Genomic DNA, 24,792 nt, shown 5'->3' on the forward strand with positions numbered 1-24,792 from the left:
GGCTGATTGACTCAGGAAATATCGGGGCAGCACTTTGGTCCTGCCCGGTTGCCAAGTGGCACCAGCTCTAGTTTGAAGCCCTCAAGTCCATCGCAATTTTTAATTAATATTTATTCCTTTAATATTTTACCGTTGCTGTTCTTAGGAGCTGCCTCTTGTAGCGGGTAATGTCAGACTCTATCTACATTTCAAATATTGCCCTGGTGTGTAATTTGGCTGGAGTCTGAGAGACATAGAAACCTTAGACAATTTATAAAAAATGTTAAAAGGAGCCATTTTGAAGGCCTTTTTTAACAAAAATAATTGTTTAAGGTTCTTAGAACAGACAGCGTGTGAGAATTGTAGGTAAACCTAAAGTTTGAAAGCTGGAGGATTTGTTTCTTTATGAGGGGAAATTAAAAATATCAGTCTTATAATGGCATGCTAACTGCAGCAAGCCTGTCATTTCCCCATCATACTGAGACTTTTTTCTGTAATTAGGAGGAGGAAGACAAGAGGACGTTAGCAATCTGTTTCACTAAACCCTTCATAAGGCATAAATTAATACAATGAGTTCAATGGGAGTTGAAGATGGTCTGCACCTCCCAGAATCAGGCCCATAATCTTTTTTTAATCTGTAGATCATAATCCAAAATGAAGGCAAAGTCGCTTACCTTAAAGGAAAGGAGGGTCCTTACTTCAGATAGGAAAACATGCACAGGGCCGGCCCTAGATCAAATGTTGACCCAGGTGAGGAGTGTCTCCGGCACCCCCATGCAGGGCCGCCCAGAGGATTCAGGGGGCCTGGGGCAAAGCAATTTCAGGGGCCTCTTCCATAAAAAAAGTTGCAATACTATAGAATACTATATTCTCATGGGGGCCCCTGCGGGGCCTGGGGCAAATTGCCCCACTCGCTTCCCCCCCACACTCCCGGACGGCCCTGGGAAAAATAAACATTTAAAAACCTTCCGCATCTCGGCACAAACCCAGTTTTGAGAAAACTTCTTTCCAAGTCACCTTTACAAGGTATCACTGGTTCTCAGCATCAGCTAGAGCTAAAAGGCACTAAAGCTCATTAAAAGGGTTGGACAAATATTTTCCATCAAAACTTTTTTTGGATCGAAAACTAGGGGTTTTTAAAAGGCAAAAAAAATCACGGACAGTGTCTGCTTTCCTTCAAAATTTGTTGTTTTTTTTTTTTAATTGAAACGCTGAAATTAGTCTGCCAAAACCTGAACATGGTTTGGGGTTTCAGGAGTGTGTGGCCAAATATTTGCTGCTTGCTGTGTTTGATTGTTTAAAGAAACAATAAAAAAATTCTGCTTAAAAAAATCCAAAACTTTTGAACCACCTCAGCTTGTGACCAAACGCCTGAGCCCATCCAGTCAGAGATTTTTCCAGGTTTCGGATTCTCTGCTGGCTTCCTGGACTCATATCTGTCTCCATAACTTTGGGTTCATTTAGGTTAGAACATAAGAATGGCCATACTGGGTCAGATCAAAGGTCCATCCTTGATCCAGCCCAGTATCCTGTCTGCCAACAGTGGCCAATGCCAAGTGTCCCAGAGGGAGTGAACCTAACAGGTAATGATCAAGTGATCTCTCTCCTGCCATCCATCTCCACCCTCTGACAAACAGAGGCTAGGGACACCATTCCTTACCCATCCTGGGCTAATAGCCATTAATGGACTTAGATAAATTCATGGAGGTTGTTTCCTAGAGACTGGCTCCATAGGGTCCCTCACAAACTGGTGTCGCGAGCTGTCAGCCTCCACCTCAAACCCCGCTTTGCCTCCAGCATTTATAATAGTGTTAAATATATAAAAAAGTGCTTTTAATTTATAAGGGGGGGGTCACACTCAGAGGTTTGCTATGTGAAAGGGGTCACCAGTACAAAAGTTTGAGGACCACTGAATTAATCCCTCTGGAGCCTTGGGGAATGCAGGGGAGGGGGGGTCTCCCTTGGTAGGGTTGGGAAGGAGGTAGGTGGTGTAGGATATTGCTCTTCTCATGTGATCCCTCCCCCACTGGCTAATTTTAAATGAAGCTACCCTCCCCTGACATGAATCTCCCTATGGCACTGAAATTAAATGTAGACTATAATTTGGCATTTGAGAAGTGAAAGGGATGGTAGCCCTAAGGGGAAAGATAACAGCTTGGCTCATTGTGTTAAATAACTGTCTGCAAGCCTCAAACTGAAGAATGAGCTGTGCCTCCCCAAACAGCCTGGCTCTGCCCCCATCTGACCCCCACCCACTTCCTGCCCCCCGACTGCCCCCCTCAGAATCCCTGACCCATCCTTCTCCTTGTCCCCTCACCACCCCCCCAACCACCACCCTGGGACCCCACCAACCCCCCGTTCCCCGTCCCCTCACCACCCCCACCCCCCAGCAGCGCTGTCCAGGGCCGCTCCTGGGTTACCCCCTCCTCTCCCCTCTCTCGGAGCCTCAGCGTGCCGCATCCAGGAGCTGCCCTGGCCCCTGGACAGAGCTGCAGCGGCGTGGTTCTGGCGGGACCGGAGCTCGCAGCCCCGCCCCCTTACCACGCGGCTCTGACTCAGTGGGAGGAGCTCAGGCCCCGCCAGAGCCACGCCACTGCAGCGCTGTCCATGGCCGCTCCTGACCTGGTGTGCTGAGGCTCCAGGGATGGGGGAAGGCGGGGCCAGGGCCGGGAGAGCCTCAGACATTCTCGTGGGGCTGGGGGCCCTTGTGGGGCCCAGGGCCTGGGGCAAATTGCCCCATTTGCCCCCCCTCCTCCGGGCGCCCCTGTCCCCATGCTCTATTTGTTAAACTTTTGAATACCTTATTTTTTATTGGATTTGTAGCCCATTTCATGTTTTGCATGCCTGATTTGTCCCTGTCATATAAAATGATGAATTTGTAAATCTGTATTTATTCAAGCAAATAAAAAAATGTTTCCTCTAAGCTTATAGAAACATTTTAATTTTAAGAATAATTGAAATGTACTAACATCAAGAAATTGAACTGTGCACCAACACTGGATGGACCAGTGTTGAATAGTGTTACAGTAGGTGACAGCCTTAGAATGTTAACCCTTAAAATTTGCCCTTGCTGCAAACTAGATTGCAACTGAGCTTTTCGCTTCCTATACTAAACCCCAGAAGGCTTCTTTAGGGGCATCTTTTATTTTCTATAGGAGAAAACAGAGTATTAGGGAGAGCAAAAGTCTATGTTCCACAATCTTAGAAAGTCATCAAACATTACATGTACAGCATGTCAAAAGAATGGTATTTCTTTTATATTGTTGAGTAGATAGAGGTTCAATAGATATCTCTGGCATCTCATAAAATATGTTCTTTATTAGTCATTACTTACACTCTTCAAGTCTTGAAACACAAGTACACTTTCACAATAAAACAAGGTTCACAATATAACAACTGGGCTCTCGCTTGACCTCAGTCCATTCTTATATTTCACTAACTGACTGCCGATGCCCCGCCCCTTATATACCGGGAAGGGCATGGCTGACAACATTCTAGGAGGTTTGAGGAAAATATAGTTCTCATACAGTTTGGAAGGTTCCACAAGATTCTACCAGGTCCAGAACATTCTAGGAGGTTATTGAAAAATGAATCCACGTATGGAATACCTGAAGCATGTTACTTCAAACATTCTATTTTCCCTTTTGTCTCTAACAACAAAAACAGCACCTTGAGCCTGGAAGCCCAGCCCATTGCCTGAGTCACCTACCCCTAAATCTGGCCCTGAACATGCATATTCATTATAAAACAAAAATAGTTTGAGGGGAAAAAAAGTAGCTTATGTTAGGGCCACCTGGGAGCCCTTTGTGTGGGTTTTGGCCATTTACTCTTCAATAAAACATGAATGCTTACCATAGCAACCACAGAAGCACATGGTACATATGCTACCTCTGAGACACAGATCGCTTTAATAAAGACAGACACTTACTGAAGAAAGTCTAGCAAACATGGACTTTTTGCAGTGTTTTACCAGAAAGCAATCTTTCTTTAAGAAACATTTATGGTTTACCAGTAACTGTTTAATAATTAATACAATATGCTATAAGGCTTTCTTTTTTCCTTTACACATGTGCTGTTGGATATTGTTGTTGTTTGAATGGAATGAGCATGGTGAGAGGCTATATTGCAGGCAGAAAAGCAAGGCTGATGGACATTCTGTCCTATTACCCTTTTTGCAGTGGACTACAGGAAGAAGTAACTTTGTTGAGGAAAACTTACTATCAATAATTGGTCTAGGTGAAACCAGGTGTTATCTTACTTACTTACATGTTTTGATTTCTCTGCTGTTAATGCCTACCTTACCTTCCCATAATTGTGCTATGCATAGTATTTACTTAATTTATTTTTATCTTGTGCACAGTTCACACATGTACAAGACATGTGCAACTACTTGCCATGGAAGAATCCTGTAATTATAACGGGTGTTTTTGAACTGAGCCCTTTAGCTTTATCCATTTAACCTTTATAGGTGAGCAGACAATTTTGCAACAGATTTTTTTTCTAAATCCCAGGGTTAAATTAAGTGGAATATCATCAATTTACACCACGAATGAATTTGGCCCTTTTTTCCTACTTAAGAAATATTGCCTAACACTTCATAAAAATTAGAACTTTGAATTTAGAATGCTAGGGAACTGCCTCCTCTACTATGTACACTTTCAAACAAAATATTTATTGTGAATGTATCCAATTAATCATGTATGTTAATTATAATTGTCAAGTATTATTCATCTGTTATAAAACAAATTCTTTACTGGAGAATCATACCAAAATAATGTTGTTTTTCAAACAGAAGTAACTTAAATTGAAATAAGACCCTCTAATACCACCATCTATACAAGTAAATTACTTTCAAAGTAATTAAATATGCATATCTGGGCTGTGTACTGTACAGATGAACCAAGTTTTATTGTGGCAATATGCTTATAAATCCCTTAGGTATTAAAGATGAAGACTCAATGGCATTTTGTATTCATACAACCATGAATAAGACAAAAATGATATTTTGGCTGTTGCATAATTTTTAGGAATGTATATTTTTATTAACTTTTACTAGTTAATTAGTATTTTTGGCAAATAGCAAATACGGTCACCATATCTATTATTCTGACATTTCACAGAGTCTTAGCACGCCATAAGATATTTTAATGTTGTATATGTGTCTGAATTTATGACAGTGACACACTCGCTTATCTTCTGCAGGTACCCAGGAAACAGAGCAGTGCTGTGAAACCAAAATCGTTACGTTGAATGAATTCATTACTGTTGGACTCGCCCCTCCATGAAATAGCACTATGCAAGCCAATTGGAGTTCATGGTCACAGCCCTTTATTGGATCATCAGGGTTTATAGTCCATAAAAAATACAAATACAGAACGAAACAATAACAATATGCTACCTCTGACCTACTATTCCATCTTATGAGATTTTGTCTCTGTCATGTATGCCGGAGTATAGTGACTGACTGTACCCTTTGTTAAGAGGCAGCCTGTGCCCTGCCTATGGGTTTCAACATTCCATTGCCCCAAAATGGAGCAGTCACTTAGGATGTAGAAAATTGTGAGGGACATGCTGGCTAATTGAGGCAGGGTCTCAAAAAAAAAAAAGTACTGTTGGTTATGGCCTAATATGAATATTAGCTGCTGCTATAGCTATTACAACATCAGTGAGTTATTTTCATATGATTCTGCTTTCTAGAGGTGTGTAGAAGTTGAACTGGGACTGCTAAACACTACTGAAATGTTCAGCTAAACAAAGCTGTCACCAGGAGCTCTGTTTTCCAAGATGGATAATTTAGCCCAATTTTCAGGCAAAGGTACCTTAAAGGAAAGTTGAAATTTCAATATTTGGACATTTTAATCCATCCTTTAAGCAGATAATATGGCCATTTATATGCCTACCAAATTGATCATGGAAATGCAGGATTTGGCCAGTCCATATTTGCAAATTAGTCTCTCATAGTTCACATAAAGGTTGCTCCTTAAATATTGCAAAATGTTCATCTATTAAGCGTATCGCTTCTTTTAAAATCCACATTAAATTCCTATTTGAGATCCTCCATATAAAGCTTTAGCTCTCATGCAGCATTCTCCAGAGGAACCTCGCATTGAGCGTAACCCCAGGAGATCAGCAACAAACACAGGGCATTAGATCAGTTCTTTGATGTCTCTTTATATTTAACCCCAAAGAAAATTAAAAGGTGATCTCAAACGCTGGTGAACAGGTGGCAACAAGGGCTGCATTTCTATTGTTTAAACTTGTGCTCATATATGTGAACCTGCATGGATGTGTGTCATTTAAAATCAGCTACCGCCACCCACCTATCTTACCAGGTGGAAAACTTGATCAGACCTACAGTGTGGACAGCTACAGAGGGAGGGGGAGAGTTGTATGCCTGGAAACACAGACATGGGCCCCTCCTTCTCCAGAAGGAGATGGGAGCATATTGGCCCTTCACTGTCCTCCCCTCATTAATTTAGAACCCTACCCAGGCTTTTTCTCCCTTTATCTGCTCCCCCCTTTCTCCCAGTAGTTGTAATATAAAAGCTGAGTTTTTAAGATGCTACACGTCTGACTGATCACCTGTTTTGGAGTCAAGAAGGAATTTTTCCTATTGGAGCCAAATTGACAGACACCCGGTGGGATTTTTTGCCTTCCTTGCAGAATCATGGATGCACAGTTGGTGAAATAGCAGTAGGGTTTAGATATTAATATTAGTAACTTGTAAGAATGTGGTTTTTTAATTAATTGCAAAGTGTGGCTGGTGTCCAGTTTAAGGCCTCAAAGGCCAGGTCTTTGAGGCATGGGCAGCAGGTAGCATAGGCCTCCCCAAACAGCCTGGTGTCGCCCCACCCACCCTTTGCCCCCAGGCTCCCTCCTGCCTGCTTCCAGTTCCCTTCCTGCTCTTCTATGGTGGAGAGACTTGGGTTGCTAGTGCTGCTGCTGGTGCTCACAAGGCCCAGGGCTGGAGACACTGGAGCTGGGCCAACGCCATGCCGCATGTCCATCTGCCCATCTGGAGTTGGGTGCAATGCCTGTCCAGTGCTCCAGAGCTGGGGGACTCTGGCTGCACTGCCAGCGTGGTGCTCCTGGGGGTGGGGGTGGACCATCGGTCATGGGGTGTGGGTGTGTGCGCTCTGGGCTCTGGGAGGGTGGGGCCTTGGGCAGAGGGGAAAGAGCCCGGGGCTAGCCTCCCCCATTGGTGCATTCACACACTACCCATGCTCAGTGGTAAAAGAGACTTGAGATTTCACTGGTGGACCTGGAGCCTATGGGAGAAGGGGAAAGGTGAAGTCTTAACAGACCGATGTTGTTCTCTGATACCCTCTATCCTCGGGAGGGTGGGAGGATTCAGTGAGCTGAATCGTAGGGGTAGGCTGAGGAGAGACTTCCTTGAGTTATGGGTTATATGGTGTGAGCCCTGGAACCCCTGCACTGGACCCACTTACATGTCTGGTATGTGACAGGCAGTGGAGGCAGGGCATACAGCTGTGTGAATAGCTGATTGTTCCAGTCACTGGAAGCTCTGAAAACATTCAGTCCAGGTCTAACTAAAATTTTTCAGAAGTTTCAACTAATCGAAGAAGGTTTTAAAATGTAGTTTCAGGTCAAACAAACATTTAGTTCAACCCAAAACTAAATGTTTTGTGTTGGACATTTTTAACCCTTTTTAATAAGTCAGTAGGTGAGAGAGAGAGAGAGTGATTCTGTAGTGAAATGATTAGGGCATTCACCTGGGAGGGGGACATGCATGCTCCAATCTTTGCCCCAGAGCCAGGGTTTTAACTTAGGTCTCTGACATCCCAGGCAAGTGCCCTAACTACTGGGCTATAAAAAGGCAGCTGCTGCCACCGCCACCTCCTCTTTGGTTTTGTAGATGGTGCCTGTATCCTCTTGTGAAACTCAAAAAAATCGAACACTTCATTTTGATAATGTTGATCTGTTTAGACACTTCTGGAATTTTTTTCTTTTTTCATTTCAACAGAGTTTGCCACAATTGACACCAATTCGCAAAATATTTAAGTAAAAAAAAAGTTTTAGCCAATTTTTTTTGCCCCGTTCTAGTATAAAGCTCCTCCCCAGTGTTCAGTTAATAAAGTTGTAGCCTGCTGCTTAAATCCATCTCTATGTTTTTCTTCATTCACCTGGCTATCCTGGTCAGTGTGCTGCTGCTTTTATGCACTATGGCTTACTTTAGAAGGCAAGCAGTGATGCATGCCTATGTATCCAAGAGCAGGTTTATGATTTTTCTTAATTAATTGACACTCCAGCAAATGTATTCAAAGTTTTGGGACAACAGAGTGTATCACCTGGTAGAATTAGGCTTGCGAATTTGATTTTTATTTTTTATAATTTTGACAGATAATATCCATGATCATTATTAAACTTTTTTTTTAAATGTATTTCAATTTTCACACTTGTGGGAAATTATGGAGGGAATCGTGTAATTATTATTTAATGATAGACACTGAGATTCAAAAAGTTAAACTTTATAACCATTTAAACACAAATTGTCAACATCACGAGTCAAAATATACAGAGTAAATAGCCTTAAATCAAACTCTAAGTTCTCATGTAGCATTTTTCTTTCTTTGCCGATCTGTAAATTTTGATTGATATCAATGGAAATTGTTTTCTTTGGTTTGTGTGTGTATGGTGAAATTGAAATTTTTCAACAATTATTTATTAAAAAATGGAATCCTTCCAAGCCTAGGTATAATGTAGCAATACAATGAAGGGTCCAGCAGTATCCTATATATTGTCAAGCATGGTTTATGCTAGAGATGGTTGCATCTGTCCACTACTAATTTACAGCCCTAATTCCCATTACACAAACACTCTGTGACTTGGGAGTTTTAATCCTTAACCAACCGATTCCCTATGATTTGCAGACGGGTGGGTGACCATTGTTTACATGTGCTGCTGAACCCCACCAACTTCTGCCTAGCCTACAAAGCATGGCACACGTATGTGCTTTACTTCAAGGGCTCCTCTGCCGCAGATATCTCCAGAATTCAAGTACATAAAAGGTTGTTACAAGGAAGATGGAGAAAAATAGTTCTTAACCTCTGAGGATAGGACAAGAAGCAATGGGCTTAAATTGCAGCAAGGGCAGTTTAGGTTAGATTAGGAAAAACTTCTCAACTGTCAGAGTGGTTAAGCACTGGAATAAATTGCCTAGGGAGGTTGTGGAATCTCCATCATTGGGGATTATTAAAAGCAGGTTAGACAAACACCTGTCAGGGATGGTCTAGATACTTAGTCCTGCCTTGAGTGCAGGGGACTGGACTAGATGACCTCTCGAGGTCCCTTCCAGTCCTATGATTCTATGAATTCCTCACCAAGGAGGGTTCCACAGTATGCAGAAAAAAAGCAGTAGCCACACATATTAATATGTCTCTCTTCTCTTGTAGGGTTAGTAGGTGCAAAGAAAATCCGGAGGGCAAGTGGATATGGAAGGGAGTATGAAGTTCTTCGTCTTTTGAGGTATTGGCTTTTTGGAAGTAGGTAGTGTGAACAAGCTCTATAGGGCCCTACAGGACTCACAAGTAGAGATGAATGTTGAGACCAAGGTGTAGATTTAATCCACTCTGGATATACACCTCTACCCTGATATAACGTGACCCGATATAACACGAATTTGGATATAACGCGGTAAAGCAGTGCTCCGGGGAGGCGGGGTTGCGCACTCCGGCGGATCAAAGTAAGTTCGATATAACGTGGTTTCACCTATAATGCGGTAAGATTTTTTGGCTCCCGAGGACAGCGTTATATCGGGGTAGAGGTGTATATTATTCTAAGACTCTATGGGACTCGGACTGGACTATAACAGCAATGACTAGAGAGGCTCGGGACTCTGTTTCTCAGCTTGTCTAGAGTCCTGGGTGGCGATAGAACAGGTTGTAAGCTACTTCCAGAACCAATCATAACCCAGAATTCAGAGACAAAAAGGTTTTGTTTTACTTTTGGTTTTAGCTGTTGTTGTGTTGGAATGGAGCAGAGAGAGAGAAGCATCACAGCCTGGGAGGTCCCCATTAAACTTTCCATACCGACCCAAAAAGAAACTTTGAATTCTGTTGACAGTTACTGGGTTGTTGAAGGGTATTAGCCCAGCAGAGAACGGCAGCCCAGGAGTCTGAGGACTGATTCCAGGTAAGTCTACCAAGAGCCATCCTAATTTTGAATTTGACTCCAGACCAGGGAACCTCAGGATGATACTGCTCTTTTCAGGTGAAGACCTCCTAAGAAATCCCATGTCTCATTATTTTGCTTGTGAGTTTTAAGCCAGCCACAAATTATAGCACTGCAACACTCAGTACAGAATTGATTCTCAACTCTCTATCTGCCTAGGCAGGTGCATAAATTTACCTAGGGTGGTAAATGTTGGAAGGGGGAGGGTTTAAGGTATTGTTGTTATTTTATTATTCTAGTTACTCTTATTCTTTCCTTATTCCGTATCCTTATCTCCATACCTAATAAAGTCCCCCTTGTTGCTGTATTGTTACTTTGGGCATTGTGATCGTTAGATATTTTATTCCTTATGTATTGGACTACACTCCTAGTATATTATTTGATTGTAACCATTTTCTGAAAGGGCAGCAGGCTGACTAGGTTGCCAAGATACAGAACACAGGACCCATACCTCTTGGTTGAGAGAGAAGAAGCTGCTCCAAACAGCAAGCAAGGCTTAAGGCACACTTCAGGGTTGGGTTCACATGTGGACAAGGGGCCAGCAATGAAATTTAGACTCAGATTCAGATGCAGGCATATACATGACCCCAGTGTTAAAACATTCACAGATCAGCACTGTTGGTGCTGTAGCATGATTTCCATTAATTATGTCATCCAGAGGTAATACATATAGAAGTGACATCACATCACAGGTCATTCACATTGGGTATCCTGTGTTACGTTGGGGTACTCGAGTTCTCTCAGTGTATAAGCACAATCTCCCATTTCTACTTTCTTTCCCCCCATGTAGTTTCCAGGTACTTATACAAAATTGAGTAAAGAAGCCTCTACCTGAAACCCTTTTTGCAGGTTGCAGTGCTTTTAAAGCTTTAAAAGCTTTTTTTGCTGAAAAGGTGCCTATTTTCTTATCATTTTTTTTTTTCTGGAAAAAGGACATCATTTGAAGTTCCTTTTAGGCAGCTGCATTTCATTGTGATACATTATGCCAGGGCACATCACTCACACGAAGATTTTATGGAGGAAAGAAATGCCGTTTTCAGATGCCCCCACTCACCCCAACCTTTGAAATGTGGTGGTTTAACAAAAAACCCTACTTTACCAAAAGCATTATGAAACTTGAAAAACCGAATAATGATTGCATCTTCCTCGATTACATATATGTTACTGCTTACGGAGGAATATAGAACTTAATGTGGAGAACTCAGTCATTCTAAAAAAAACCCTGATGATTTTCACCTTTACTGGTGTGTTTTGAATTTTTTTTTTTTTTTTTTGGTTTTGTTTTGTTTGCAAAAAGGTCCTGTGCTATTTCTTATGGTTACTGTAAGATGAGAAACGGGCTGAATTTAAATGAAAATGAGGTGCCTAAATGAAAGTGGGCTTCAGGTGTCACATAAGAAGCACTGTACATTTCCATTTTCTCTGATCCTCCAGAATGCATAAGATTTCACCTCTTCACCTTTGAACAAGATTGCACTAACTTTGATCTTTAGTTTTGTTCAACTCCACAGAAGGAGCTGCTTGAAACATGTTATCATTTAGATGTTCTTAAAAAAAAAAAAGAAAGATGATTGAAAGCTGTGCCCTGGACTAAAAGCTGTAGATTTTGACTTGAACATAGGCTTTGAAGCTAATGCATTATGAGAGCAGTTGCTGTACATAACAAAACGCAGATGTTTAATAATTTTCACTGGCTTTTTAACATTGAATTCCACTTTATTCAAACATTTATCTGTAGTAATGATATATTTAAAATATTTTGCCCTTTCTCTGTTTTTATTCAGACGTCTTTGCTTATGTACTAAGACTGCTATTTGAGCCTCAGTAATATCATGCTATTAATTCAAGGGAGAGGGATAGCTCAGTGGTTTGAGCATTAGCCTGCTAAATCCAGGGTTGTGAGTTCAATCCTTAAGGGGGATCTGGGGCAAAATCAGTGCTTGGTCCTGCTAGTGAAGGCAGGGGGCTGGACTTGATGACCTTTCAGAGTCCCTTCCAGCTCTATGAGATAGGTGTCTCTCTCTCTCTCTATATATATATACACACACACACACACTGGCATTTAATCTATTATTATAATTGCTATCTAAGCAAAACAATAATTTAGGTTCTTGATTTTTCTTCAAGATCTGGGAACAGGTAACAGGACAAATGTGAAGTATGAAATTGTCAAGAAGTCACTCTTAAAGTAGCAAAAATACAGATAATGCCAAAATAGAGATCTACTCATTCATTGGCATGGTCATTATTATGCTACTACAAGCCAAATATTCACCTGAATGTTTAGGTACTTTGAATCACAAATAGCATTGTTTGGAGACATTCCTCCTATCTCTTGCTGTAGAGTGGTTGCCAGAGTCAAGTGTTCTCAGGAAGGTTTGATTCAAACTTAATTCTAGGAGTGGGCAAAGGTTTGAGGTTGTGTTAGGGAAGTAATTTTATTGTAAACTGGTTTACCCAAAGTTATCTCTGTGGCCCTGTATTGAGTCAGAGTGGCCTCCCTCCGGACTCGATAGTGAAGGAATGCTACCTTCCCCATGGTGGGCAGAGCCTTCCTCACTGGAAGTACCAAGGTGGGACAGGAAGTATCAAAGGAGGGCCCTGTAGCTCAGTTGGGACTGGAACAGACAAGGAGGTGGACATCTCTTCTAGGTCAGTAGTTTTCAAACTTCTTTTCTGGCAACCCAGTTGAAGAAAATTGTTGATGCCCGCGACCCAATGGAGCTGGGGCAGAGGGGTTTGGGGTGTGGGAGGGGCTCAGGGCTGGGGCAGAGGGTTGGGGTGCAGGGGTGAGGGCTGTGGGGTGGGGCCAGGTATAAGGGTTTTGGGGTGCAGGAGGGGGCTGTGGGCTGGGGCAGGAGTTGGAGCACAGGAGGGGTCAGGGCTCTGGGCTGTTGGTGCAGGCTCTGGGGTGGGGCCAGGGATGAGGGGTGTGGGGTGCAGGAAGGGACTCTGGGTTTGGGGGGGCTCAGGGCTGGTGCAGGGTTGGGGCATGGGCTTACCTCGGGCAGCTCCCGGTCAGCAGCACAGCAGGGGTGCTAATTCAGGCTTCCTGCCTCTCCTGGCACCGCGCTGCACCCCAGAAGCGGACAGCAGCAGATCCAGCTCCTAGGCAGAAGCGCACAAGCAGCTCCATGCGGCTTTTGCCCGCAGGCACCACTCCCACCCCGCAGCTCCCATTGGCTGAGTGCAGAGCCAGTGCTCGGGGGAGTGCATGGAGCCCCGAGGCCCCCCCGCCTAGGATCAGGAGCTGCTGCTGGCCACTTCCGGGGTGCAGCGCGGTGTCAGAACAGGTAGGGACTAGCTTGCCTTAGCCGGGCAGCACCGCTGACAGGACTTTTAACGGCCCGGTCGGCGGTGCTGACTACAGTCGCCGTGACCCAATGCCATACATTCTGCGACCCAATACTTTGTGGCCACCCACAGTTTGAAAACCACTGTTCTAGAGAGCCACGTCCTCTGCAGGATCCTGGATCAGCAACTGAGTAACCTACTGACCTAAGAGGCAGAGGACTCCGAGGAGTTGCCAGAGAGTATGCTGCCTGACTGCGAAGCAGCGAGATGGAGCCCAGTGCCAATGGAGCTGTCAACACTGATTCCCCACTCTGGCACTTCGAGTGCAGAAGGTGGGGGCCCGCAAGGACTCTAAAAATTAATACTTGCCACTCCAGGCTTGTACTAAACTTCCAAGGTTACAGCTTTTCTCTGACCTTGGCTTGGTAGATGCTGCCACCAGCCAAGTGCAAAACCCCTTTGAGAACTCAGGAAGGTGCACTTGGAAATTCCTTCCTGTGGGGTACCCTCAAGCCCTTTCACCTTCCACCCGCCCCCTCCCCCCCAAGAAAGAGCTGAGAAGAAAAACAAAGGAAATCAGCTGTTGCCACCAGCTAATTAAACAACTTGTGCACAAACCTCTTAAGATAGAAAATTCCAATTCTGTTCTTAAAAAAGGTAAATTTTATTGAAAAAAGAAGAAAATACATCTGGGACTTAAGATTTTGCTAGATTTAAAAAAAAAACTATAAGAATAGCTCTCTTGAGGTTCAGCTTAAAGCAAAACGAAAGCACCTGGGGTTAACACAGAGGAGTCCACAAGCCATAAAGAAATAAAAAGTGATAAACCTAATTGCGTCTTCCTAGACATTTCCTGATCTACTTACATATCTGGGGTTTCAAATGAGTAGTTTCTAGGTATGATACTTATGATTTTTCATACTTGGCCCAAGCTTTTCACAGCATAACTACTCCCTGTCTGCCTCTCCCCGAGAACAACAACAGAACAGACAAAAGGGGAGTCTTGTTCCAATTTTAAAAAGTTCTAGCCTTCCCATTGGCTCTTTTGGCCAGGTGCCCACTCACTTCCTTTTACCTATGCAGTAGTGAGATTTTTTAACCCTTTACAGGTAGACCAATTAGAGAACAGCTACTAAGAGGGATTTTATAGCTACTGGCTGGCTGGGTGTCTATAAAAGGGAGCTACTCCCACTCCCCCTTCATTTATCACAGGAGCCACACAGGCTGAGTAGGGTAGGAAGTAGCCCAGGGGAACCAGACTTTGGTCCGGTTGTGCTGCCAGGAAGCGAGGCAGCGTGTTTGCATTTTCCTGCCGATACAGTGGCAGGACCACCCGCCACTAACAGGGCCTTAGGCTGGGACCCGGAGGGGCCAGGTCCCCCAAGACCTTCTGCCACTGACCCCCCAGCTGCTAACGCCACACCTGGGTTGACACTTCCCCTAGTTAGAAGGCCTGTACCTGTTAATTGCTGTCTGCTCCACACAGGAGGCTGTGGGCTATAGACTGCTTGTTGCTCTGTCCCAGCCAGTGGGTCCATCTATTGTTGCCTGCAGTAGTGAGGTGGAGTTGTCTTCCTCCTCACTTGAAAATGAGAGACCACTACAGGCCCATTAAGTCCTTGTCCTCTCTGAGTCTACCACCAAGAGCACCTATTTTGAGGTTGATTTTAGTACTAAGGATGCCCATCACTACAGTTAGGGTCAGTTGGCAGCTGTCACTAGGTTCCAAAGTCTCCATTCCATGACCCGTGACAGTGTTTTCTCAGGTGCAGGGCTCTTCCCATGCAGTTCACTTCCCCTGGCAGCTATTAAATCTAGATTAATAGCCACATTAACTTTGTTTACCATTTGATTTTTCTTGTTTTATTCCAGATTAATAGTCGCATTAATTTTGTTTAGCATTTGACTCCTCTGGCTTTATTCTTAGCTTTGCTATGCAAACAGGTTTTCTCCCCACTGGCCTCTCATTTTCTCTTAATGTAAATATCATAAAGATTTTTACCTCAAAAAATTAAGACTCAAATGACAGAAATTAGGAATTGCAGAAAATTGATAAGGGAAGCAAAAGGACACAAAGAGAAATCTGTGGTCAGCAGAGTTAAGGACAATAGGGAGGAGTTTTTAAAATATTTTAGGAACAAAAAGAATCCTAACTATGCTATTGGTCCATTACTAGATGGAAATGGTAGAATTATCAATAATAATGGAGAAAAGGCAGAAGTGTTCAATAAATATTTCTGTTCTGTATTTGGGGCGGGGGGAAACAGATTCTATAGTCTCCTTGTAAGGTAAGGATAACACTTCCCATTCCACTAGTATCTCTGGGATGTTAAACAGAAGCCATTAAAGTCAGACATTTTTAAATAAGCAGGCCAAGATAACTTTCATCCGAGAGTTTTAAAAGAGCTGGCTGAGGAGCTTGCTGGATGATTAATGTTGATTTTCAATACATCTTGGAGCACTTGGGAAATTCCAGAAGATTGGAAGCAACTTAATGGGCAAAATTTTAAAAAGGGTTAAAAAGATGATCTCAGTAATTATAGGCCTGTGAGCCTGACATGGATTGTAGGCAAGATAATGGAGCAGGTCTTGATAAAAAAAAAATTAAAGGAGAGTAATGTAATTAATGCAAATCAACGTATGTTTATGGAAAATAGAACTTGTCAAACTAACTTGATATCCTTTTTTATGATGAGATTACAAAGTTTGGTTGATAAAAGTAATAGTGTTGACATAATATACCTAGAAGTCTGTAATGCATTTGACCTGGTACCATGCAACGTTTTAATTTGAAAAAAACTAGAATGATATAAAATTAACATGGCATATATTAAATGAATTAAAAACTGGCTAACACATAGGTCTCAATAGCTAAGTGTAAATGGGGAATTATCATTAAGTGAGTGTGTTTCCAGTTGTATCCTATAGGAATTTGTTCTTGGCCCTACACTATTTAACATTTTTATCAGTGACCTGGAAGAAAACATAACATCACCACTGATAAAGTTTGCAGGTGACACAAAAATAAGGAGAGTGATCAATAATGAAGAAAACAGGTCACTGATTCTGAGCAATCTGGTTCACTTGGTAAACTGGGCGCAAGCAACCAATATGCATTTCAATATAGTTAAATGTAAATGTATACATCTAGGAACAAAAAATTTAAGCCATACATATAGAATGGGGGACTGTATCCTGGGAAGCAGTGACTCTGAAAAAGATTTGGGGGTTGTGATGGATAGTCTGCTGAACATGAGCACCCTATGTTATGATGTGATCAAAAGAGCTAATCAGATCCTGGGATGCATAAATGGAATCTCAAGTAGAAGTAGGGATGTTATTTTACCTCTGTATTTGGTGCTTGTATGGCCGCTGCTGGAATACTGTGTCCAGTTCTGGTGCCCACTATTCAAGAAGGATATTGTTAAATTGGAGAGGGTTCAGAGAAGAGCCCCGAGAATGATCTAAAGGATTAGAAAACATGCCTTATAGTGATAAACTGAAAGGGCTCAGTCTGTTTAGCTCAGCAAAGAGACGGCTTAAGGGGTGACTTGATTACATATATACGTAAGCACTGGAATGGCTTATCTAGGGAGGTGGTGGAATCTCCTTCCTTAGAGGTTTTTAAGGTCAGGCTTGACAAAGCCCTGACTGGGATGATTTAGTTGGGAATTGGTCCTTCTTTGAGCAGGGGGTTGGACTAGATGACCTCCTGAGGTCCCTTCCAACCCTGATATTCTATGATTCTATGATACCTACATGGGGAACAAATATTTGATAATGGGCTCTTCAATCTATCAGAGAAAGGTATAAAATGATCCCGTGGCTGGAAGTTGAAACTAGATAAATTCAGGCTGGAAAAAAGGTGTACATTTTTGACAGGAGGGTAACTAACCATTGGAAGAATTTACCAAGGTTCATGGTGGATTCTTCATCACTGATAGTTTTCAAATCAAGATTGGATGCTTTTATAAAATACATACTCTAGGAATTATCTTGGGGAACTTATGGCCTGTGTTAGACAGGAATTCAGACTAGATGATCACAATGGTCCCTTCTGGCCTTGGAATCTATGGTTTCATGAAAAAAAAATGTTAAAAGAAATGGTCTGCATATCATATCTGGTCTGACTTTCTGGAAAATCTATTCTACATAGACACCATTCATGTTGTTACTTAGGGGAGTAAGAAAAAAAAATTACTTTTCTCAGGTGTCCATCTTCTTCCCGGCAATTCCTGTTCTCCCTTGAGCCTTTTGCAGAACACCATGCCAGAGACCTAGTCTCCAGTATCAAGTGTCTCATTTCATACTCCCCCTTTAGTCTGCCTGGACACCATCAGTTATACTTTTGATACTTGATCTGTTTCCCCCTGTTCCCCACTACCAAAGGTATTTGCACAGATATGCATTCTCTGAAGGATCTGATGGTTTCTTATTAAGTGTAATGCCCATTGCATCATGCCCAAATCCATTCAGGACTGGATTTGCTGCTTTGCATAACATGTTAGGTTCTGTTTTCCCTGTCCCACTGTTATAATCTCACAAGTTATTTTGAAAGTGTGCATGCTGTCTTCCAGTCCCACCTTCCCATCTTGTTTCCTCTCACCAATGAGCCCTACTTGTGAGCTGCTTCCATGCTGACCAACTTCTCTTGGTGTCTGATCCATTTATACATAGTTTTTAATTATTCATCTATCTACTCTAGATCTACAATACCTGGTGTCAGGCACTACCAGCAGGTTTCAGCTGGCTAGTAGCAGATTACAAAGGTCAGATTGCCTTCTGGGCTCGGGTATTGGCAGTGCAGAACCTTGTCAACTGCAACAGAAAGCAGTGTGTTTACAATGGAATTTCAAGACATCTCACCAAGCAAGGAATTCCCCAGTACCACTAACCAGACCCAAGAGAAAATCAGAGCATTGGGGATGATCTACAGGAGAACAAAATAGTAGATATGGGAGGGCATCAGTGTATTGTCAGTTTTGTGAGTAAATAGACCACATTATGAGAGACTCCTCTAGTGCACGTCTGCAACATTTAGTGGATACAATCTTGGTGCTCAGCATTGTTATGTCCAGAAAATGCCTTCGGAAGCCAATGAGACCAAGGCTGCCACATCCAGAACCTTAGGTCCCAAAGATCTCCTCTCAAGTGTCAGGGCCTATTCAGAGACATGCAGCCTGATCCACTCTGGTAGGCAGTGCAGGTAGAACTATAACCAGGCAGAGCCTGATAAAACCAGTCTGGTTCTTGTGAGACATTTCCTGATGGGAAATCCTTCCACAAAGTACTGCTATAGCCATTCAAAGATTCAGCAATAGTGACAAATATCTTAAAATTCTTGAGATTTTCAGTCTACATACAGGGGTAGCATCTATTGCGCAATGTGAGTCATTCTCCCAAATTAAATAAGATTTACTCTTCTTTTTCAAGGAAAATGCAAAGCACACGATATTTAAATTGCTACAATAATGATTACCAACATTAGCACAACATAAACTTATTTTAAATGACAAATTAAAATACACTGGAATATTAATTTCCCCAAGTACACACATGATTTAATATGTATGTATATGCAAGGATCCACTTGTAAGAAAATAGAGCAATCAATGATCATATTCCCATAACATATTTCCTTTAAAACACTATTATCCATAATTTTAAGAGTAGTTGGTAGTTAAAAGCTGTCCTTCTTGTTACACTAAGGAAGTGAAATCTACACTTGTTAGACTCTTATTTCATCCTGTTTCCCATATTCTCACCTTTTAGCCTTCTCTAACTCTCATGCCTGTAATGAACTCCATTTAGCTTCCCTGAAGTAGAATCTTGTCTTTATTAATCACTGACCTCAGCAGCATGAAGCTGCATAGGAGACCAGGTTAAATTTTTTCCCTTGGGTTTTCAGCGTACTCCAGCAGTTATAACTTCTAAGAAACTGCAGAACAAACAAGTATAAAAGATCAGGAAGATAGTTCGAAAAATAATGTTTAAAAGATGTCTAATTCATTGTACTCAACTTTCCACTAGCTGCCAACTACAGACTGACAGGTGAATTCTTAGGAAAACGTTAATGAGATTAAATCTTTAGATATTGATTGTCCAATGCTATGTTCTCATTGACCAGTTAGTCTTTTTTGCTGTTTCAAGAGCTGTGGACAAACTTCTAATGGTGAACATCTGAGACCTCATGGCTGAAATCACATTTAAAATAACTGGAAATTACTACACCTTGGTCTAACATGCAGCAGAGTAGCTGCCCCCACCCAGCCCTGTTGTGTGACAAAGCCTTTTTCTCTACACATGCTTTGCTCCACAAAAGAAGAGCTAGCAGCTTCCTGTTACCTACTCATTGCCTTTCTTCACAGTTTGATGCCACCAATTTTACTGCAAATGATTCCTTCTCTTAAAAGTTCAAGTTTGTTTCTTTCTTTAAGAACTGTTATTCCTGGCATTGTGATTCACAGGAAAATTCTGCTGGGTTCTTTCATTCAAAGTAAAAAAGAAAAAAAGCTCTTTGGTTTATTTTGTAGGGTTTTTTTAGAAAACATACTCTAATACAGTGGTTCTCAAACTTTTTTACAGGTGACCCCTTTCACATAGCAAGCCTTTCAGTGTGACCCTCCCTTATAAATTAAAAACACTTTTAAATATATTTAACATCATTATAAATGCTGGAGGCAAAGCGGGATTTCGGGTGGCGGTTGACAGCTCGCGACCCCTCATGTAATAACCTCGCTACCCCCTGAGGGGTCCCGACCCCCAGTTTGAGAACCCCTGCACTAATAGTAGAGCCTTCCCCTCTGCCTTGCCCTTTGTTTAATCATGTATATCTCTGCAAAGTAGGTGAAAAATCAGAGTGGGAGCATTCTACATTCACTTTGCAAGGTGTAAATGACCACACAATGTACAAGGCAGTGCAGACTCAAGGCCATCATGTCCCACAACGTATACAAGGATATGTACCACATATCCAATTAATGCATCTTGTGTTGTGTGTTATTGCCTGTCTGGGGAAGATGAAATGCTCGTAAGCACCATGCTCTGTTTAAAGTCAATTAAAGGCCATTAGACCACTAGAAAGTGATAGTCGCTCCGGTGAAGGCTTCCTGAGATTCCCTGGGAACCTGCAGAGTGAACAAGAATTTTGGTACATTGTTCCATGAACTTCAATCCCAAAGAACTTGTTGAATCTTGGGGGTGGGATGGAGGGAATGGAATGTTTTCAGGAGGCGCGAGGATAGTGGAATCCCATGTAGAACTGAATGGAATTCCTTAATTTTCTGTTTTCTTTTCCATATTTAACATCATGCAAATATCTGTTTAAAAACATGCACACACTTTGCCACGGATTGTCACTCTGTCAAGGGTTCAGTCTTTATCCTTCTGTCACCCAATCTTTTCTTAAGGGAATGTGTTAACATTATCCTTCACTGCACTCCCTTCAGGCACAGCCCAACATAGTTCTAAATTGACAAGAAATATAATAGTGAAAATGGCTACAAATTCTATAGGGCTCAATCTTGCGAGGTGCTGAGCACGCTGGCCCCAAGCTATGATTCAGGAAGGTACATGAGCACGTGCATAATTTTAAGCACGTCCCATTCAAATAAAGGGGACTACTCATGTGCAGAAAAGTACGTGCATGCTGAAATGTTTTTCTGGATCATGGCCAGGGTGCTGAGAATCTCACAGATTGAGCCCTTAACAAAAGCTGTAAAGAGATAAAAGAAAACTACGGTCACTCCTGGTTACTTAGAACACGAACCAGCTTTTAAAAAGCTGCTTTGGATAATGTAGGCATTTTGTGTACTACAGCAAGACATGAATTATAAAAATGCTAATAATAATGTAATTCAGTCAGGGTACCCTTGAAATTGGACCCCTTACTGAGAGGCTGTGCTGTATAATGATAGTACTCTGCCATTTGTTTCACACATTTAACACTTCAGAATGGGAAATTTTATTTAAAAAAAAAACAAAACAAATCCCAAAACTATCAGATTTTCCAGTGACCTGAACGTTGACTTTAAAAGAAGACACAACAGGATTTTATGTCAGGGTCAACAGCACAAATTAATCTGTGTTATTCTGCTGTCACATTCTGCCTCATCCTACATATGAACAAGACCTATGACTTTTGCATTGTTAGGGTGCAAGTATTTTTCTCCATGGGGGAGTTTTAGGGTAGAGGTTTTGAACCCACTGCCACTAACCCTCAACTCACCCCGAAGTAATTAGATTCTTGCTTGAGTAATTTGAATGAAAAATGCTGCATTTTACTGGGGCTGGAGAATGGGAATTAACATCTTTAGTGCACTAGTAGGAGTAGAAAGAAGAGTGGTCTTGATAGCAAAATAGAAGTGTGTTTGGCTGTTAATTACATCTCCTGTGCATTTAATGACTTAAACAAACAACCCTCCCCTGTATATTTGTATTCATTATACTTTTACATTTACTTAAACATTTTAGTGATCAATGTGACCCAAGTCCTTGTTTACAAACATTTAAAACTATTTCAAGTGATAATTTACTCAAAACAGTCTTTTTTGTCTCATAAATCCCTTCTTTTTTTTTTTTTTTTTTTTTTTTGCTCCTTGACTTCTGAGTTGCAGCTGCAAAGATGGCAGGATGTCAGTGCCCCCAAAATTGAACCTGTGATTTGTTTTTCATTGATTTATGGGCTTGTAGTCAATAAACTTTATAAAGGAAAGTATCAGACTGAGCAATCAATCAAAGATAAGCAGATTCCTGTCCTTTAAAAGCATTTCACCTCAGTAAGACAGAGACTCATTCATCTTTTGCAAGCACTCTTGCAGCTTATAATTGAGAGAGAATTCATTGCTGACTACGGGCAGTTTTGCTACAAAACTAGAGTTGCATATGAGCTGAGATTTTTAAAATTCATGACACTAGTAGCCTTCACTGCCATTTGAAAGTTGCCATATCATTTGCAATCTCAAAAATGCTAGGCTGTCTCTTTGCATATTATTGCCAATTGTTTCTCTCTCTACAGGGTTTTCAAGACAACACTGCTGTTTTAAACTCTCATAGGCATGGACTGTCATTCTGTAAAATTAGTATTTGTCTTCTTTTATCAGTCTACAAAACAAAACATAAAAAAGACTGTGTTCCCATTTGTTCTTACAGTACCTTCTGAATTTTCTCTACAAATAAGGCAAGTGTTATCATGCATGTTTTGCTGTCAGTAGCACAGATGGTGTGCATATGCAGATTGGTGATTTTCTAATCCATATAGTGGCACTTGGGAATATATGTAAGTATTGTAATAATGCATTAGTCAGGAGTGATGTTGTAACACACTGAGATCATACACATAAATCTAAGACACCATGTCTAGACACTCCAGGGAAGATGGCATGCCATGGGTTAGAGCAGGCATTAAGGGAGTGCAATATTTCAAATATGATGGGAATATAATGCAATTTGCAGACTTTAATAAAACCATTGGGGAATTAATTTCAGTAAGGGAACATTCTCTCCAAAAACATTCATATTCTTAGTTTGCTTCATGGATAATCAGAATGAGAAACTCTTTACCTGTTATCTCAGGCATAAACACAGTATGATATCTGTGAATTGTGCTAGATCTTTAATGTGCCGAATATGAAAATAATCCCTTTATAGGTAATGCTTTTGCAGTATAAAACTGCATTATGCAAACAACGCACAGACAGCATAAACCTTGGGGATTCAGAATTTGAAGAGTTTACAAATTAATCTCATAAGTGTTGGTTTGCGCATGCTCAGAGAGTGCACTCAGCTATAAAACCTGACCAGCTGAACCTGGAAAGTTTTAATTAGTAGCTTTTTGATGATAAAGTATTAAATTAAGATGTGGTATTTATACTTGTTTTGCATATATGTCCCCTTTCTGCTGAAAAGTTATAGTTTTAACTCCCTTTGCTACCTTGGCTGACTTTCGCTATTTTGCTGCCTGTATCACTCTTGGCATATAATTTTAATCAACCAACCTCTGTTTAAATTTCTGCCAGTTGATAGCTACTCACAAGCAAGTAACTTGCAGTACCATTCCAGCAATGCTGTGATAAAAATGTCAATTTAAACCTGGTCAAGGATGACAATCATAAGTATTTTCAAGCAGCGAACTCAAATGGAATACATAACATGATAAAAAGAGTTTGGTATTGGCCAGTGAAATACATGTTGGAATTTAAGAGATTCTTATAACAGTAGTCCTATCAGTTAGATCCCCACTTAAAAGTTGTCTTCAGTAATAGCTCCATCAACACAGCTATGCCATGTCACTGGAAAGTCTAACATAGAGCCTTTAACACACCTGAAGATTTTAAATTAAAATTAACACAAACCTGGTCACAATCAGGGCCGGCTCCAGGCACCAGCTTAACAAGCAGGTGCTTGGGGCAGCCAAGGGAGAGGGGCAGCACGTGCGGCAATTCGGGGGTGGCAGGTCCCTCACTCCCTCTAGGAGTGAAGGACCTGCCGCCGCTGATCATGGCTTCCCCCCCTCCCCCCCCAATTGCCGCTGCCAGTCACGATTGCGATCGCGGCTTTTTTTTTTTTTTTGCTGGAGCCGGCCCTGGTCACAATACCCAGTGAAAGTTTGTGTGCCCCATCCCCGATACCACCACATGGTTCTAGTTTCTGGGGAGACTCTACTAGGCCTTGTTAGGTGTAGTTCATTAAGTGTTTCTTACAAGTATCTTAAGTGAAGGATACATTCACACATCAGTCTGAATTATGTTTTTACTCAACCCATAACAAGATTTCACTCAGCTCATACAGTACCAGTGAACTAGAGAGAAAATACTTTGGAACCTGTGGCCATGTCTACACATACAGCGTGGCAGCAGCGAGGGTGTACCAATACAGCTGTGCCACTAGTGTGTGTGGTGAAGACGCTTTATGCTGATGGGAGAGAGCTCTCCTGTCGGTATAAAAAAAACCACCCCCAATGAGCAGCATAAGCTATGTCCACTGGAGAAGTTTTGCCGACATCAGTGGTAGTATAGACATAGCCTAAGTCTGAAACATTAGAGGCTTAATGATAAATCTTAGGTTTTTAATGTATATTTGTGTGACATTACCCAGGATACAATGAATAGCTGTGTCCTCTCAGTTCTCCAACCTGGGGTGCCTTTTACATTGCTTTGCTGTAAGAGCTACCATTCCTGGTCTGCTCACACACCCCCTCCAGCATGTAAGTTACTCCCAGTTATGTATAAATGCTATAGCCAGCCACTCCTGAATTATGCTACAGAGAAACACCAGCAAATTTCCAGTCCCAGACTTTCCCCAGAAATGTATTTCTTGTACTGTTCAGCT

The 24,792-nt window shown here is 41.8% G+C and overlaps 1 long non-coding RNA gene across 1 annotated transcript in view; it reads left to right on the forward strand.

Moving 5' to 3' along the window:
• Window positions 1-23,972, forward strand: part of LOC101940588 (uncharacterized) — a 73,757-nt gene extending 49,785 nt beyond the window's left edge. Inside the window, exons 3-6 of the long non-coding RNA XR_256848.4 lie at window positions 4,340-4,447; window positions 5,182-9,465; window positions 9,955-10,131; window positions 22,481-23,972. This is a non-coding gene — a long non-coding RNA (uncharacterized LOC101940588). The remainder of the gene's footprint in view (window positions 1-4,339; window positions 4,448-5,181; window positions 9,466-9,954; window positions 10,132-22,480) is intronic.
• Window positions 23,973-24,792: the final 820 nt, after the last annotated feature.

The sequence above is a fragment of the Chrysemys picta genome, chromosome 8 (genome assembly GCF_011386835.1).
Source record: "Chrysemys picta bellii isolate R12L10 chromosome 8, ASM1138683v2, whole genome shotgun sequence".
Classification (NCBI taxonomy): Eukaryota; Metazoa; Chordata; order Testudines; family Emydidae; genus Chrysemys; species Chrysemys picta.